Source organism: Vombatus ursinus, unplaced genomic scaffold, assembly GCF_900497805.2.
Source record: "Vombatus ursinus unplaced genomic scaffold, bare-nosed wombat genome assembly UNPS02014781.1, whole genome shotgun sequence".
Lineage (NCBI taxonomy): Eukaryota > Metazoa > Chordata > Mammalia > Diprotodontia > Vombatidae > Vombatus > Vombatus ursinus.
Genome location: NW_020954559.1, coordinates 33,362,611 through 33,382,157, shown reverse-complemented (window position 1 = coordinate 33,382,157; position 19,547 = coordinate 33,362,611). Strand labels below are relative to the sequence as shown.

Genomic DNA, 19,547 nt, shown 5'->3' with positions numbered 1-19,547 from the left:
CTTTCCTTTTGGGCCAATAATTTGCTTTCTGGCCCAAGGAAGATATACCAATTCTTTTGTGTCCCTTGTCGATGACAGATACTTTTTTTTTCTATTTATCTCTGCTTATCTGTGAGTATCTGCAGAGATGGAGGGATTCAGAAGCAATTCCCTAGTTAAGTAACTCATTAGGAGTTAGTTGCTGGTAATGATAATTTTCCTCATCTTAGTCCAGTACATCCATCATGTCTGAAAACATGTTTTTGTGGCCCCCATCTATTTCTCTCAGTAGAGGAAGCAACCCAATAAGAAAAAGTAATCTCTCATTATCTAACATTATTTCAGAGTATTCTTTAGCACCTTGTGATATAGTGCGTAGTGGGTCAGCTTTAAAACTGGGAAGACTTTGCTTTAAGCATCACCTCAGACCTATATTGTAGTTATGACCCTGGGCATGTCATTTAACCTATAATTGCCTTAGACAACTCTAAGACTCTTAAGTTACAGAAAAGGTGTAAACCTGAGTTGGTAGATGGCATTTCTTCCTCTGAGGGTACCTATACCAATAAAATCACAGGTGTAGTACCTATTCTTATCATATTTCTCTAGTGCTTTCTTCATAAATTCAAAAACTCCAGTGGCTCCCTATTACCCCCAGGATCAAATTTAAAATCCTCTGTTTGGCTTCTAAACCCTTTATAACTTTGTTTTCAAAGAGGATATCCTGACATGTGGGTGAATTGGATTTAAGTCAGGCAGAGTTTACAAAGTCATCAGCCTCACTCTCTCTTGCAGAATCATTGAAGACCAGTGGTGAGACAAAAGTCAGGACAACAGGAGATGGCCCAGGATGCAATGGATGACATTGGCATCTTTGATATCTGACCATGCTCTAATCACTCCACAGAACCTATTTTTGCAGGCTTCATAACCATTAGAACAAATTTTTCTCCTCTGACGATTCCACCAAGGGAAGTTTTCATAAGCTTGGGGTAGACACCCCCCTAACTATTTCTGATCCATACCATAAAGGCAGGATTTAATTGTATCTTCTTCTGCAATGTGCACTAATGTTTTTCTGAGTATGTGTCTTATTTCTCCATCTAAATTGTGAGCTCCTTAAGGACAGAGACCATAATATTCCTCATTGTACCCAGCATGGTGCCTCACATAACATGTGTCCAAGAAAGAGACCTGCTGAGAGCAGAGATTATGCCTAATACTTCTTTGAATAACTCAAAACACTTAGTAGAACGTCTTGCACGTAAAAGGTACCCAGCAAATGTTCCTGGATTCATTGGAGAACTATAGCAGCAGCAAAAGATGATACATAGAAGCTATCCTGCTAAATTGAAAACTTCCATGTACTGATTCATTGGGGTTGGGGCAGGCAGGGGAAAAACACACAGAAGGAGCAGAATGAAGGATAAGAGAAAGTAAAACAAAACCAAAAAAAAAAAAAAGATGATTACTGAAAATCGGATCTTAGTTAAGCAAATCATGGGTTAAAAAATTCTTGTGAATGTCTGCATATCCTTAAGAATTGGCTAGTGTATTTGATTATCTGAATGATCCAGGGCTATCCGTGCTAAAACACTTACTGAAGCTTCATCTCCAGGGCTTTCCCCAAACATCCTTCTGTGAATTCAATATTCCCCGAGGCTACCCAAACCAAAGCTCAGCCTGGCTGGCATCCCTCATTTTCCCTTATTAACCTCTCTAATCACTAGCCTCTGCCTGTGGCAAGATGAACACTATATATTAAGATGCAAATCGGCCTATTCTAAATAATAATGCTCATTTTGCTGATAGCTATATTTTTGGATGGGTCAAAACAAAAATGAGGCTACAAGTCAGTACTCTGCCAGCTGCTGTTCCTGCGGACTTGCTGAACACATCACAACAAATCTTTGTATTTATAAAGCCTTGCTCTGGGGAATCTGGGACTTCCCTATTCTCTGGGCAGCTAGATGGTGCAGTGGTTAGAGTGCCAGGTTTAGATTCAGGAAGCTCGAATCCAGCATCAGATATGTGATCCTGGGCAAGTTTCCTAACCTTATTTGTCTCAGTTCCTCATCTATAAAGTGAGCTGGAGAAGAAAATGCAAACCATTCTAATACGTTTGCCAAGAAAACCCCAAATGTGGTCAAGAAAACTAAACAACAATAACAACAACTATCTTCTCCTTTAAAACTCAAGGCTTTGTTTGTTTACTTACTTATTTGGGGTGTATGGGGTACTCAGGGAGGACTAGAACCTCTGGTACAGGAACTTGCCAAGACCTTTTTAGGGATGCTCATCCGTCTTTGGTGATCACCTTTCCCTCAACTCTCACCATAGCATGCACAGTAGCTACATCCTGTAAAACCATCTCAGCAACCAGGTAAGGCTTTGGCTTCAAATCCCTCAGTGAGTTAGAGGGATGTCTACCCCGAGAATGTGAAAACTTCCCCTGGATGGATGGATGGATGGATGGATGGATGGATGGATGGATGGATGGATGAGAAAAATTTGTTGTTGACTTGTTGAAGGTGGCTGAAGTAGAAGCTGTGGAGTGATTAGAGCTTGGTCACCAAAGACACCAAGGCCATCCACTTCATCCTGGGCCATAGCCAGTCATCTTGACTTTTGTCTTTCCACTGGAATTAGATGACTTTGGAAGAGAATGAGGCTGATGACATTGTGCAACTCTGCCTCACTTAAGTCCAGTTCACCCAAAAGTCAAGACATCATGCTGTGATGCCACTGGTCCTCTATGAAAACAAAGGACTTAAAAATTATTTGTATGTTTGTTTATTTATCGATTCACTTGTTCATTCATTTAAGTTGGTAAGAAACAAGTGAAAGACTATAAGCAGTGTGATATGATGGATACATTTCTGGACGTGGAGTTAAGGAAAAACTGAGTTCAAATATATCTCTCACATTTTCTTGTTTTGTGACCCTGGACAACTCATTTAATCTCTTTGGAAATCAGAGAGTTACTCAAGGGAACTCCCTAGGATCATCTAATGAATCATGAGGGGAGAGGGGTGTGGAGGAGGTAAGGAATTCCCACACCTATAAAATCAGAGCTCCTTTGTATTCTTGAAAAAGGTAAATAATATTTCCACTTTACACCAGGGAAACTGAGGTGGAGCTCAACCAAATGACTTGCTTCAGATAAGCATATTACAGAATCTTGTTTTTCCCAAGTCCCTTGATTCTCTGGGTAGTGTATTGTATTCTAGGAAGGGTCACCTCACAAATCCAGAATTTGCCTCACCCCATCACTGAGAGATTATGAGAGATTTTTCTCAAATGTTTGTTTATATCCAGGTAATCTTGTCAAACAAAGGGTTAATCTGACAAGACTCTGGCCATGCTAAGTTTTAATAATCATAGTTTCCTTTTATAAATGCTCAGAAACTATCTTTTAATATGTTTAAGAACTTCATCCAAAAAGGATGTCAAGTTCACAGATCTATAGTTTGAAGGATCCATCCTCTTCTCTTTTTTTCCTTTTGAAAATCATATTATTTGCCCTTCCCTGTTCCTATAGCACCTCTTGCATTCTCTAAGATTTTCCAAAGATTACCTCAAGCAAGTCAGAATCATAACCACCAGTTCTGTCAACACTTTCCAATGTAGTTTATCCAAGTTGAATCGACAGAAAGCATCTAGGGATGCTCTTACCATCACTTATCTTCATTTTCAACTTCATGTTTAGCATTTTTTTCTATACTTCAGAATCCTAAGATCATTCTCCTCATTATAGAAAACAGAAGCAACACAAGAGTTCAATAGTTCTTTCATTCTATTGTCTATTATCATCAACCCATCCTCTCTGAATAGTAGACCTATCCCTTCTTTGAACTCCCTTTTGCTTCCATTAACTAAAAAGACCATTTCTTCATCCTTACATTTTTACCTCCAGCCTCAGCTGGGAATTTTCACATTCTTAAACTGTTCTCATAAGCCTGTGTCAACTGCTCTATATTCATTCTCAATTACTTTCCCTTACTTCTCTTATATATGTCTTTTAAAAAATCTGGGTTGATCAGTGATACCAACATTAGTCTCCTGAAACTTTTTTCACTTTATTAAATCATTTCTGCCATAAGAATTTCATTCTTAATAACTTTGGGTCCCTCGGTTCAAATTCTGTAGAATTTTAGTTCATGAGATAAAGGGAAATTGTCCTCTATAGGGTCAGAAATGTTCCTACTTAATAATCTCGGTGATCTTTTCTCAGTCTTCTCCTTCTCTCTACAACACTTGGCAACGTTACTCAGCCATGTTTTTCCGGAGTCTTAGTTTCCTATTTGTATAACGAAGGAACTAGACCAAATCAAGAGTGTTCTGGACCCAGTTCATACTGGAAAGAACAGATTGGGAAATTTTCAGTATGAGTATTTGCATTTCAGAAATCAGTAAAGGTTACAAATAAGAGCTTGATTTATTATTCTGATAATTTCCTAGATTAAGGAAAGTGATGGAGAAGATGTTAATAATAATAATTAAACTTAAAAGTTCATCATGTATTTATTCCTCCCAAATTCTCCCTAGCCCAATTGTGAAACATTTACCAACACACCACTGGATAAACTCCAAGTAAATGATAAAAAAAGATAAAAAAAAGTGATTTAATATATGAAAGGCATTGTGCTAGGAAGCATGGATATAAATACAAGCAATCAAGACAGTTTCTGTACTTAAGGAACTTATATCCTAATGGGGGAAAATAATACATAAAGGGGAGATAGAAGGGAAGATAGATATAGATATGTACTCTGCAATTTATTTATTATCTATAACGTGGCATGGAGGTCTGGGTGAGGGCAAGAGAAGATCAAAGTTCACCTATCTGAGCCCCAGGTCTGAGAGTCAAAGTCAAGGATCCTATGAGAGGTAGATGAAGAGGATGGTTTAAGAGTAGTTGATATGATTTTGAAGTAGTCTAAGTTCACTTCCAACTATCAATCCTCTTATTCTATAATCCTTCTTAAAACCTTCTTTCTTTAACTTATTGGATACTATACATTTTCCATTAATATCTAGGTATGGAGGCATCTAGCTCTTAGGTGGCATAGCAGGTGAAGTACTAGACCTGGATTTGGTAAACCTGAGTTCAAATCCAGCCCCAGACACTTAGTAGCCAGATGACCTTTGGTAAGTCATTTAACCTCATTTTGCCCATCTATAAAATGGGGTTAATAATAGTCCCTACCGTGGTATAGCCAATTTGGCAGAGTACAAAAAGCAACTCCACTGAACTTTCCCAACATTTCCAATAATTTAAGAAATTATTGGATTACCTGAAAGCCATGATTAAAAAAAAAAAAACTAGACCTCATATTTTAAGGAATATCTGTCGCAATATCTTAGATCCCAAGAAATTGAAAGAATCCACCAATCACCTCCAGAGATTGCAAAATAAAAACTTCCAGGAATATTATAGCCAAATTCCAGAGCTTACAGGTTAAGGAGAAAATATTGCAAGCATCCAGAAGGAAACTATTCAAATATTATGGAGCCACAGTGAGGATCACACAAAATTTAGCAACTTCCACATTAAAAGAATAGAGGTTTTAGAATATGATATTCTAGAAGACAAAGAATAGGATTACAAAACTAAGATTACAACCAAAAATAATTTATCCAGCAAAACTGAGTATAGTCATTCAGGTGAAAAATAGATATTTAATGAAATAGAGGACTTTCAAGTATTCCTCATGAAAAGACCAGAGCTGAAGAAAACTTGACATTCAAACAGAAGATTTAAGAGAAGCATAGGGAGGTAAATGTGGAAGAGTAAGCATAAGATACTCAAAAAAGTTAAACCGTTTTCACTGAATGATCCATGAAGCTCCTAAAAAATTTATCATTATTAGGGCAATTAGAAGGAGTCTAAATAAACAGAGCACATGTGTGTGAGTCAGTTATGATGAGATGTTCTCTCAAGAAAAGTGAAGAGGTAAAAAAGAGAGATGCACTGGGAGAAGGGGTATGGGAGAAGAAGAATGGGGAAAACTTTTTCACAGAAAAGATGTGCTCAAGGAAGAGCTTTTGTAGCAAAGTGAGAAATGGGTAGGGGTGGCAGACAATGCTTGAATTTCACTCTCATCAGAACTGACTCAAAGAGGAAAGAATATATATAGATACATATATACATACACACACAGTTGGGTATAGAAAGCTATCTTTTCAAGCTAAGAAATAAGAGGGGAATGATAAAAGGGAAGGCAAATTAAGGGAAGCAGTGGTCAGAAGCAAAATAGACTTTTGAGGAGGAAATAGCATAAAGAGAGAGAGACAAGGATAAACAGAAGAAAATAGTATGGGGGGAATGCACAATTAGAAATTATAACTGTGAACATGAATGAGATGAAATCATGCATAAAATGGAAGTGGAGAATGGCTAAACAAGTGGCTTATGATTGTGATGGAGTACTATTGTTCTATAAGAGAAATGATTAGGGGTGTGGTTTCAGAAAAAAAAAAACAATATGAAAGACCTATACTAATTGATGCAAAAGTGAAGTGAGAAGAACCAGGAAGTCATTGAGCACTGAGACAGCAATGCTGTAGTGATGATCAACTGTGAAAGATTTGGCTGCTCTGATCACCACAATGATCCAAAACAATTCCAATGGGCTCATGATGAAAAAATGGCATCTACTTCCAGAGAGAGTGCTGATGAGCTCTGAGTGCAAACTGAAGTATAATTTTCTCACTTTATTATGATAATTATTAATTATTTTCATTATGTGGTACATGGATAATGTTGATATGTTTTGCATGCTTTGACACATACAATTGATATTTTGTTCACCTTCTCAGTGACTGGAGGAGTTGTAGGAGGGAGGGAGAGACTTTGAATTCAATTTAAAAAGGACAAAAATGCTAAAAATAAATAATAATTTTTAAATTAAAGGCAAATACCTAAAAGAAAAAAAGAGCAAATCAACAGTTGCTTTACTTATTTTTTTTTAATAGTGGAAGAGGGAGTCTTGAGTGCAGGAACACTTTGGGAATTTTCATTAATATTTTGTCAATGATTTATTTTAAAAGCATCACATAATATATGATACATACTCTACCCTAAAAATAATCTAGTGGAATTTGCATATCAGGATGAAATAATTTTAAGTGCTTACAAATTTCATTGAAGGGAACAAAAAAAAAAAATTTCAAGATCAAGGGTAGGGAACCTGCAGCCAAAAAGCCACATGTGGCCTTCTAGGTCCTTGGGTGTGGCCTTTTGACTGAGTCCAAGTTTTACAGAACAAATCCTTTTATTAAGGAGATTTGTTCTGTGAAGTTTGGATTCAGTCAAAGGGCCACACTTGAGGATATAAAGGGTCACATGTGGCCTTGAGGCCACAGGTTCCCCAGCCATGGAATAGATATTACATTAATAAACCTTGATTATTCAGCAGTCTTCTTACCCTCATTTTCCCCATCACAGTCTATTTTTCAAAAATTAGATTAATTTTAAAGATGCATGATTAATTACATGAAAAATAAGATATTTTAACATCCTGCTAACAGATCTACCCATATGTTGTGAAATAAGTATTACTTGCAAATTAAAACAATTCTGAGGTACCACCTAACATTTATCAGATTGGCTAATATGACAGAAAATGAAATGATAAATGTTGGAGATGTGGGGAAATTGGTGTACTAATGCATTGTTGGTGGAATCGTGAACTGATCCAATTGTTCTGCAGAGCAATTTGGAACTAATCCATACTAATCCTACTCAAGAATTATTTTTATTTTATCATTGGCCCACTCAAGAGCCTACAATAGTTTCTAATTCCTTTTTAGATTAAGTAAGTCCAAACTCTTCAGTTTAGTATTCAAGGACTTGCATCAACTGGCTGAATTTTACCCAGCCAACCATTTCCCCTGATTTCTCTTTGGAAGAGACTTTTTGCTCTAGTCAGGATAGACTTTGTATTCTAAAACTGTATTCTAAAACTCATTTCCTATCCAAGCCTCTATCATATAGTTTATACCAGGGGTGAAGAACCTGTGGCCTTGAGGCCACATGTGGCCCTCTAGGTCTTCAAGTGTGGCCCTTTGACTGCATCCAAACTTAACAGAACAAATCCCCTTCATAAAAGGATTTGTTCTGTAAAACTTGGACTCAGTCAAAAGGTCACACTTAAGGACCTAGAAGGCTACATGTGGCCTATAGGCTGCAGGTTCCCCACCCTATACTTTCTCTTTAAGACTTTGTTCAAAATACTCTCTCTCTCTCTCTCTCTCTCTCTCTCTCTCTCTCTCTCTCTGTCTCTCTCTCTCTCTCTCTTTCTCTCTCTTTTCCATAAATATACATATATACACACATACCTCACATTAATTTTTTTCACTTTATAGATTCCAAAGCATCTTCATCACAACAATGTTGTAAGATAGGTTATACAAATGTCATTATTTCTGTTTTATTAAATTTCTGTTTCATTCATAAGAAAAAGGAATTAAGAAAACTGAGAAAAGTTAAGTGACTTACCCCAGGTCATATAGCTAGAAAGTTGCTAAAGCAAAAATTAGAAACAAGGTCTTCAGAATATTGATGCAAGCATAGAACATGGACAGAATATGCTTTCATACCTGGACCATATTCCAGCATGCACAACTGTGACCATTAGTCTCAATATCTTGTGTTTTCTACTATGCCACATTTCCTCTATTCCCACACTATCCCAAGTTCTCAGTGATCTTCCTTTTTCTTTAATTTCCTGTAACACATATTATCTTGAAACTTTTTTTCCCCCTTATTTTTCTGGATACTTGTGGAACCCATCTCATTATTTCAGTTATCCTTCAGAATTTTTTTTTATGAACTAAGTGAAGGGATTTTAACTTTAGGTCATGTTCAGACAGCACTTTACATTATTCTGAGTCCTGCTTCAGCAGACATTGAATGAATTCACCACTCAGACCTATTCTGTTTTCTTTCCTACTATACTGAGTGATGTGGGCCATCCAGTGATAGGAGCCTTCCTTACAAGTTAAAAGGCAGTGTCATGCTTAAGGCTTTGCCTTATTGGATATTTGTAGACACAAAGACATTTCCATTGCATTTTTTCTAGACACACACCATTGCACTTTGTAGTAGTGTGATGCTTTTAGCCATTCTCCTGTGTTCTCAGGTTTGTTTTCTCAACAGAACAAAACAAAATCAACCCCCCCCCAAAAACCCTAAATTTACTCTTATTTTTTTATAATAGTGTAATTTCCCAAGTGAAGATGGTAGCTTAAATAAGAGTTTCTAAAATCCTGCTCATATTTCAGATACTCTAAGACCCAGAAAAATCAAGTGAGGTCTATTGAAAAATCTCCTGCTTTGAGCATTTTCCACTGAACTCCTCTGTCTAATCATTCCAATGAGAAATTCACAAAAAGATGTATCCATTACCAAACAAATTGGAAAGGTACAGCTAAAAGTAGTGAAAAGTGTCCCTTTTCATTTTTATGGAGCTTTAGGATCAATGAACTCTTGAGTTCTTGTTCTTCACTGTTAATCATAACAAATAAAGGTAACAGGAGTAATGTTAACAATCCTATTTGGTGCACACAGAGCGGATGTCACATTGCTTATATTATATGAAATGAAATAAAGCATGCACTGCTGGGGTTGATGTCTGCTAGACTTAAGGAACCCATGGAATTTGGTGAATGACTACTGAGCCCAGGCCAGAACATATAGACAATTACACTGAATTCTCTCTGTTTGTTTTTCCTACCCTGATATGACAGCTTGGATCTATGGGAAACATTCCCCAGCATCACAGAAATATCCTGCATAACCCAAAGGGAACTCTAACTAATTGGAAACACTTCAGAAAGAAGGAAATGCAGTTGTTGAATCATTTTTTTTCCCGTTACTCAGATGTACATATGGACTATTTTTGGTGGGGATATTTGTCTTAATTTTAAATTATACATAGTTTGATGGAACAAAATTAATTTAACACTCTAATCTCCATGTAGCCTAAGGGCCTTTCAAGTCACAATGAAGCTTGACAAAAATATCTCCCCCACCCCCTACTTGGTGCTGGTTATCTATATTGCCCTAGGAAATAGAGATGAAAGCAAAGTAATTAGTTATTAAGCATATGTGCATCTAATTATACATTTAGTGTGATATGTAACCTAACCATTAAAGCTATTGAATGAAGAAACCCAAAGACAAATCAAAGGGGAAAAAAACACACACAAAAAAAACCCCAAAGGTAGTGTAGAAAATAGGAAGTTAGCAGTGACTGGGCTTGGAATGGGAAATAAAAATTTTAAGTTTTCTTTTGTGGGTTTGCTATTAACTTCCTATTTGACAAAGTTGGAAATAATTTACATGGATAGAGTAAAACTCACAAAACTCACAAGATGGAGATGGGAGGAAGATAACACAGATAAAAGGTATCTAAGACTGGATTTGAACTCATCTTCCTGATCCTAAATCTAGGGCTGTATCCATGACACCGTGTTTCCTTTCTTTTATAATATGATACCATTGTAAATCTTCCATTTTTACTTCTGCCATCCATTGTCAGAGACCATAAACATTAGTAAAAAAAGGAGCATATCAAGTGTGATTGTGTAGTGATTCAAATAGGTCCAATCTGTTTCTATTTTGTATGAAATAGTATTCTGGATTTCCTTACTTTTATTGATGTTAGGGGTAAAGTAGAAAGCTATATTCAGTAGCTTATCCTCTTCATGGAATAAAAATGTAGAAATGCCACCCTTTGAATTTTCTTATTGAAGAGTAAAGAAAGTACCTTAAGTGATGGAAATGTCATCAGGCTATAGGATGATGACACACAATAGGTCCAAATAGCTGTCATCTCACCAACCAATGAGCTGGACCCTTACATATCTTGTGGCTTATTATATTTCATGTTCATAATTCCTCTAATGGTTTAACTTTTATTTTCTATTTCTCCTCCATCTTCATCTTCAGAAATTGATGCATACAAAGATAAGAATGCCCTCCCTGACCCAGTTACAATGGCTCCAAAAAGATGGTATGGGACTTGGGGGTGGATTCATGAATTTTCTTGTTTCTCAGCTGTTAACAATATTTTTTAGTTATAGAACAAATACTTTCACACATTCAGGTGAATCCACACAGCCACAATCTTCTTTGTAATTAATTCACAACAACAATAAAGTAGGAGATTTGGGGTCATTGTTACCTGTATAAGAACCTCAGCATTCACTTGTAGACTGGTTGTGGAACACCTTTTCTTCCTGGCCTGGAATGCTTTCACTTCTACTTTTTACTTATTGAGATCTTTCTTCAAAGTCTAACTCAAATTCTAGCTCTGCATCAAGGTCTTCCTAAACCACTTCAACTCAAAGTTTCACTCATTTGTAGACCATTCCTCAATTCCAAATACATTTCCATTCTGTTTTACTTTTCATTGTTTACTTATCATTTTACATTCATTGTTTACTTATCATTTACTGTTTTTAATTGCTATCTATATTTTTCTTGTTTTTTTTTCTTTTTTCTTATTTCTTTTTTAAAATTTATGGAATAAAACAAGCATTTTCATAACACAGTATAAACGCACCCCCCCAAAAAAAAGGTTGCACTTGAAGCCACAAATCCACTATGTACAACTTGCTATTCCGTTCAAATATATAATAAAGTTATTTTATAAATTTCCCCCCTTTTTTGTCTTTCCTTGCCCTCCACCCCAGAAATGACTACCATTAGACACAAATAGGTATATATACGTAAAGTTATTCTACACATACTTCTATTTATCAGTTCTCTCTCTGGATGCAGATAGCATCTTTCTTCGTATGTCCTTTATAGCTAATTTGGGCATTTATAATGGTAAAAATGACTTATTTGCTCACAGTCATTCTTAAAGCAACGTTAGCTATATTTTAAATGGATATATGTACTGTCAGATTCTGGTTCTAGCTTCCCTTCTCTCCTGCATGATTGTAATAAGGACTTCTTCTGCTTACACATTTATAGGAACAAAGGTGGGAAACTGTGAAGGACCCTCCCAGCACTGATAAGTATTTGAAAAAAGCATCCCCCTTCTTTTTCTCTGGGTGTATATTCTCTAATGACATTTTTTACTCTGATTCTCTGTGTAATTCCTCTGCATCACAGCCTGACTCTACACTACCATACAACTCTCCATTTACGTTTGCCGGACATTCAGTTCTCAAAAGACCAGTGGTATCCCCTAATTCAGAGACAAATGATGTGTGGATCTCATTTTAAAGTTTGCAGAGTGTTTCATATAAATTTTCTTATCTGAACCTCACAATCCTATGAAATAGGCATTAGTGGTATTATTATCATTTCTGTTTTATAAATAAGGAACAGTTTCTAAGAAGTTAAATGACTTGCCCACAGTGACAAGGCTAGATCTTTCTGACTCCAAGTCTCTCCCTCTGAATGTGTTCACTCTGCCTCTCACTTAGCAATGAAATATAAGTATGACATGATGTAATGGAAAAAGTCCTGGACTTGGAGACAGGACATTTTCCTTCAAATAGTAACTCTGTAAACATTTCTGAACATCAATTCATTCACTTGTGAAATGAGATTAATAATACTTGCGATACCGTAGTAAAAAAAAAAAAATTGGACTAGAATGAAAAGATATAGGAAGTAGAGAAAAGATGGTGGGGTAGAAGAAATCCACATAGCAAGTTCCTTTCTACAAAACTCAGTTTCAAACAAAAGAGACAGAGAGAAAGGTCTGTGAATAATGGAGATAGGTCTATCAGGAGCACACTGCTGGGTGAAGCAAATTCCAGGACCCAGGGAGAGGTTGCACACCAGGGAAAGAAAAGGTCCCAGCCTCATACCAGGATATTACCCATGCTAAGAAACTAGGACTGGGACAGGTGCCAAGGGGCAGTTTTGTCACCTAGTACTCAGTTCCAAGTCACAGATCCAGGACAGACTTGCACATGAGGAGTGACTTTTCCTATTCCCAGTTAAGGAGGCCCTGGGAAGTATACTGAAAAAGGACAAAGTTCCACAGCCAGCAGAGGCAGTAGTGTGATTCAGACCTCAGGGCAGAGGGATACTGGACCTGGAGCAGACCCTTGCCCTGACTCCCACTGCCAACATGGGGAAGTGGCAGCACCAGAAGGATAAGATGTATACGTATATGTATGTAACATGTGCTGAATACATGCACTTGTATGGTGGTAAGAAGCTTGATCCCCCACAAGCAAATTTTTGTTGCTTATCTTTTGATCACCGCAGCTTATAGCTGCAGCTGTTTGAGTGCCCGGTGTGCACCCAAACGGGGTGGTCTTTGACGTACTGAATATCATGCCTTGGATAAAGAAATATGGGACCAACCCTAGCCTTGGCGAGAAGCAGGATGCCAAGTCTCTGACCAAACTGAACTTTAAAAAAAATAATGAAAGTAAACACCATTATCTAGTGCTATTCACTGGCTTTACCAATTCATTATATTCATCATATTACCTTCATTGTGGCAATCCAGTCAAGTGGCAACATGTACGCTTATGAGACAGTGGAGCAGATATCAAAAACAAGAATTACAAAGATCTGCTGACAGAAAAGCCCTTTTCGTGACTGACTCTTCAGGATCTTATGAATCTAGACAAGTTTAATGCAGTCAACTTTTTATCATGTTAAGAACAATCTAAGAGTCCTAGACCCAGAGGAAGAGAAAGCCAGGCAGGATCTGACTTATTATCTGAAAAGCGCCAATTGTGAGACTAGAGAGACCCTGCAGGAACTTTACAAATATGTTAAAGGGGATGAAATCCAGGCCACAATGTTGAGGGCTCTGGAGAAGAAGAAGCTAAACAAGCTGAATGTGGCTCATTATTCCACTGGGAAGCCAGTACCTCCATCACATTCACAGCTATGGTGTCCAAAACAGCCCATGAAGCAGCTGCCATTGATGATGATGTCCTCTGGTATAGGGTTGTGAAGAAAAAGGGTTGTAACCATCTACACACCATCAAGGGGGACCTCAACCTGGAACTACACTGTGACATGACTCCAAAAACATTTGAAAACTTCATGAAACTCTGCAAAAAAAGAATTACTACGATGGCTCAATTTTCCACAGGTCAATTCAAAACTTTGTGATCCAGGGTGGGGCACAGAGCTGAAGTCTTACAGGAGGAAGCCCTTTAAAGATGAGTTCCAGCCCAACCTGTAGCACACAGGCCAAGGTATTCTCAGCATGGCCAACTCTGTGCCCAACTGCAACAAATCTTTTTGTTTGTTTTTGTTTTTGTTTTTTTAAATCACTCTTCAATCTTGTGCTTATCTGGACAAGAAACACACTATCTTTGGAAGAGTTGCTGGTGGCTTTGACACCCTCATAGCCTTGAAGAACATGGAGAGTGACCGTAAAACCAAGGAGGAGATTCTAATTGATTTTGCCACAGTTTTTATAGACCCATATGAAAAGGTAGATAGATTGTTGAAGAACAAAAGAAACAAGAGTGGAGAAGGAGAACCCCCTCCCCATCCTTGCTGCTCAAGGTGAAGGCCAATATGGCCCAGTCAAAATTGGAGAGTGTGGGGCCTTGGACTTAACAGTCAGGGAGTGGCAAATATGGCTCCTCCAAAGCCACAAAATGAGCTGCAGGGAAAGAGCCCTGCACCAGTTGGGGCTCTGGGGACTTCAGTTCCTGGTATTGGCCTCAGCCTAGGAGGCACCAACTGTTGTAACTCTGAGCCCACTGCTGACAGAAGCAGTTCAAGGCCTGGCACAGGCCTTGGTTCCAAGGGTGTGGGATTAGGAAAAGATCTTTGTAGAGCTGCCAATTTGAGGAGGCAGGGGACTGAGGGAAGGGGGTGGAGGTGTCGTCCTGAAATAAAACAGGATGCTCTTAAAAAAAAAAGAAAGAAATATAGTGGATAAGTCATGGTAGGTCTCTAATGTCAGGTTAAAGAATCTGGAGTTAATTTGACAATGGAGAACCAGTCACTGAAGGCTTTTGAACAAATGAATATCATAATCAGAGCTGTGCTTTATGAAGATTGATCTGCTACTGGTTCTTAAAAGGTTTTTGAAAGGCATGAGACTAAAGGTACGGAAGGACAGTGCTACACTCTTCACCCCAGTAGTGAGATTACCTTTTTACATACTTTTTATCTGTTTTATATTTTATTTTATGTGTGCATAATTCTTCCTTAAAAGAATGTGAACTTCTTTAGTTGTTTCATTTTGGGGTTTGTATCCTAATGCCCATTACAGAGCCTGGCATACAGGGAGCACTTAATAAATCCTTCTTGATTATTTGTCTAGGCAAAAGATAATGAGTTTCTAAATTAAAATGTCATAAAAAACTGTCATTGATATTGACATCCCACTTACAGATTTGAATGTTTCTTCATTCTTTCTTCCTTTTCAGCCTAATGCTCTCCACCATGCTTTCCTCCCTCAAATTCAGATATGTCCGTATATATATATATATATATTTGTGTGTGTGTATATACATATATACACACATGTATATACATACATACATATATACACATACATACATATATACACCACAATACTGCTATATTACCCATACTTTTTCAACATGATACATAAGGTGTACAACTTTTGAATGAAGTATACCAGCCAATAACATAAGTAGTAAACATGAAAATGAAGGACTGAATGATAGAGGATTTGTGGAGGTAGAATCCACAGGATTTAGCTAATAAGCATAGGTGAAGGTATGAGAAAAGTGATAATGATAATGACAAAATTTCAAGCCTAGGTGACTGGAAGGATCACAGTACCATTAACACAAATAAAGACATTAGGGGTGGGTGAAGTGATTTGAAGGAAAAAGAAAATGAGGTTGATTTAAGATATGTTAAATTATGTGGACCACCTTTATAATCCACAGAATATGTTGACCAGGTAGTGGTAAAGCTTGAGCTATTGGTCAGATGAGAGAAAGATCTGGGCAAGGGAATATAGATTTGGGGAGTCATTTGAAAGTTGAACCTAAGGGATTTGGGAAAATTGTCCAGGGAGAGTGCAGAAAGAAGAGAAAGGAGGTAACAGCAGTAGCTTGAGGGACAAGCTGGGGTTAAGTAAAATTTGTTTAAAAAAATACTGACAATCTAAGGCTGAACAAATTGTGGCACACGAATGTGATGAAATTATATTGTTCCATAAGAAGGAAGAAATAGAAAAATTTAAAAGAACAAGAAAAGACTTATATGAACTGAAGGAGTTAGTAAAATCAGACATATGTATCACATTAATATAAAAAAGAAAAAATAGAATACTTTTATAAACTGATAAAGAATGAAATGAGCAGAACTAGGAGAACTATTTATCTAATACTGTAAAGAATAATACCTTTGTGTGATATATGAATGTAATGGAATACTATTGTACTACAAATGGTGAGCAAGTGGACTTTCAGAAAAACCTGGAAAGATTTAAAGGAACTAATGCTGAGTGAAGTGAGCAGAACCAAGAGTACATTGTATACAGTAATGGCCACAATGTGTGATAACTAACTTTTACAGACTTATCAATGCAAAGATCCAAGACAGCTCCAGAGGACTTATGATGGAAAATGCTGTCCACATCCAGAACAAGAACTATGAAGTCTGAATGCAGATTGAAGCACATTATTTGATCTCTCTTTTTTTTTCCTTTTTTAAAAATGTATTTCTTCTTTGTCATGTTTGCTGACATTGGTTCTAATTCTAATATATACATATACATTTAGATATCGGTATACTACTGTATAATACCACCTGATAGAATGTTAGGAGAGAAACCAAGTGCCTTAATAGATGACCAAGCAAGGGAAATGAAATGGGCCAACAGATCAGAAAGTTCAATCTCTTCCATTTAATTGAATGGTCTGGAAAAACTTCAAATAAAATGGAGCAGATTCAAAATCTTCATGTATCCATAACCAGTCCTGAATTTTGCAGGGAATATTTGCACAACTCTGACTTCTAAATGGAGAAAATTTCTCCCTCCATCTTAAAAAATAACCATGCAAGTCATATTTAAAACACATTTACACTTTCATTATTTTGGAAAGCATCAGAAGCCTATCTACTAAAGTTTTACATCATGTAAGAATATTTGCTTTGTAGGTCAAGTTATATAAATAGCTGCAAAGAAAAAAACTTATTTCAAGAGTTGATGAATATGCCCATTACCTTTATATAAATGGAGGCTTGAGGCAGACAATTGAGAAGTGATTACTTTTGAATGTTTGTCCCAGATCAACATAAAAGGTCCTTTCTATATTTAAAAGATCACTTTGCATGTGTTTCCTGAGTTCGGAAGTGCTAGGCTTTCTGTTTTCTTTTTAAAACAATATTTACAGCATTTTTATTTCATTTTTTAAGTTAATTCAGTATCTTTAAAAAGTTATTTTCATTCTTTGCCATTAATTCCAATGAAAAATGATATATAAGTGAGTGTTTCTGCCTACACATGACACAGAGACTGCCCTTCACCTTGGGGCCTAATTTCCATCAAGAAAAAAGAAAAAAAAAAGGAATGAACACAAAAAGAAAACTGTAGCTCATTGAAGTTGAATCTCTTGAATGTCTCTTGTCCATTTATTTCAGACCTGTCTTTTCCCTCTCTTACCAGTACAGTTCTCAGTGCCCCGGGCTGTGATCCTTCTTGGAGAGTCACACATGGCACTTAGGCCTTCTAAAACATTCTTAAGAGCAGCACAGGCTCTAATCTCTCCCAGGAGACCGAAAGAGTCCCATCTGTAACAATTTGAGCCCCTGTCAGCCTGAGGACCATAGAATTCAGTCACTTCCTAACCAGGGTCTCCCACATGTCACACTTTGCATTGCCACCAAGGCAAGTAAGTGTAGGGGTTATAATAGTTCATTTTTGAGTCATAGTGACAATGTGAAATTAAAGCCTATATAAATAAGTGCTGCTGCATTTGTAACCATGCTGTGGTGCACAGTGTCTCTCTGTCCGAAGGAAGGCTTCACTCAATATCCCTTTCCAGCCAACTTTTCCAGAAATCATTTACAGGCTTTGCACATGTTTTTCTCTCCTTCCTTCAGAAACTGGATTCTTCCAACAACACCTACAGTCTTCTGTGACATTTTCTGCCTTAAAGTCTTTGCAATGTTTTATCATCTCTATATACCTTCCTTCTTCTCTTTCTTTTCTAACTCCCAGTCCCTACAAAACCTCTAATATTATTTTCTCTATTGTTTGTTTGTTTGTCTGTTTTTGATTCAAGGAGATCTACAGCAATATTATTCCCATGGAGCATCAAAAAACATCCGGTCCCTGGGAAGCATTACTAAGAAGTTTCAGCATGTTGTAATGACTATAGACAGAAAAATAACCCACTGAATGATCAAGTTTGCTACATTCTGTCACAATAACATGCTCTTTACCACATGCATACATCAAAAAGAAATACAAGGACGCTTTGCAGATTACTCAAATGGTAGATAAAGCAGAAATTAGCTTTCATCTATGTGTCCTTCCTCTTCTCCCCTCCCTGATTGCTCACCCATCCCCCACATCACCATCTGTACTAGAGTCTGTGGTAGATTTCTCTATTAACAAAGCCCTACCCATTCGGCCTATTGATTCTGCTTTAATTCACCCCCCTGCCTCCCTCCTTCTTTCCCTCTTTCCCCTCTCCCTCCCTGCCTAGAAGGAACAATTCATATGGTTGATTCCTTTGTCTCCTGAGTTATGGTTTGGGAAACATGTCCTCTCTTTCATAGTTCATCAGGGAGATTCCGAGGCCAGTGTAACTATTAGCGTGGGCTGTCAAACTTTCATTAAAGCCCTGGATGAAGAAACAAATTCTTAGCTTTCTCCGGCCATGTTTCCCCTGCCGTTTCTGGCACTCTTGTAATGGAGAATTCACTTGAGCTTGGATGTAGTGAGGGAAAATAGGAGAGCCCTTCCCAGAATTTTACAGCTTATTAGCAAACATTGTGCTTCACTCTATGCTCAGTGTTTCATTAAAAAATTAATGCCTATGGAATGAGCTTTCAATACAAAATTACACGGAGGTGAATTTTTTATTTTATTTTAAAAAACATTGGTCTTCTCAATAATTCATGTTTGCCCCCCCCATCTTGGTCTCACTAAATATTAAATAGGATAAAGTTAAATATTGGAAAACTAAATGTAGGCTTTATTCTCCCAAAGGATCTATGTTTTCATCGTTGCTTACTTACTTGAACATTTTTAGAAGTGGCACATGTGGCAGATGTGAGCCAGCAGGTGTTTGTGTGTGTGTGTGTGTGTGTGTGTGTGTGTGTGTGTGTGTATGTGTTTCCACTTAGCTTGAATCTATTGGATAAATGAGTTTATGTACATGCTGTCTTTGACCTATGAAGAGCTGACAGGAATCCATAGATTACACATGTTGGAAAACAAAACAGGAAGCACCCAAATGGAAAGTAAAGGACAATTCCTCCCCAGGCTACATCTACTCACTAGAAAGGGAAAGTCAGAGTTGGCATTTGGCCAGTGAATTTGGTCAGTGTAGGCAGAATGCCTGGATAATTTCAGGCCATATTCTAATACAACATAGTCTCTTCTCCACAAAAACCTCCATCT

At 37.3% G+C, this 19,547-nt stretch overlaps 1 pseudogene; it reads left to right on the top strand.

The window, feature by feature from the left end:
- The first annotated feature begins 13,082 nt into the window (after positions 1 to 13,082).
- LOC114046181 lies at positions 13,083 to 14,677 on the top strand (annotated as a pseudogene).
- Positions 14,678 to 19,547: the final 4,870 nt, after the last annotated feature.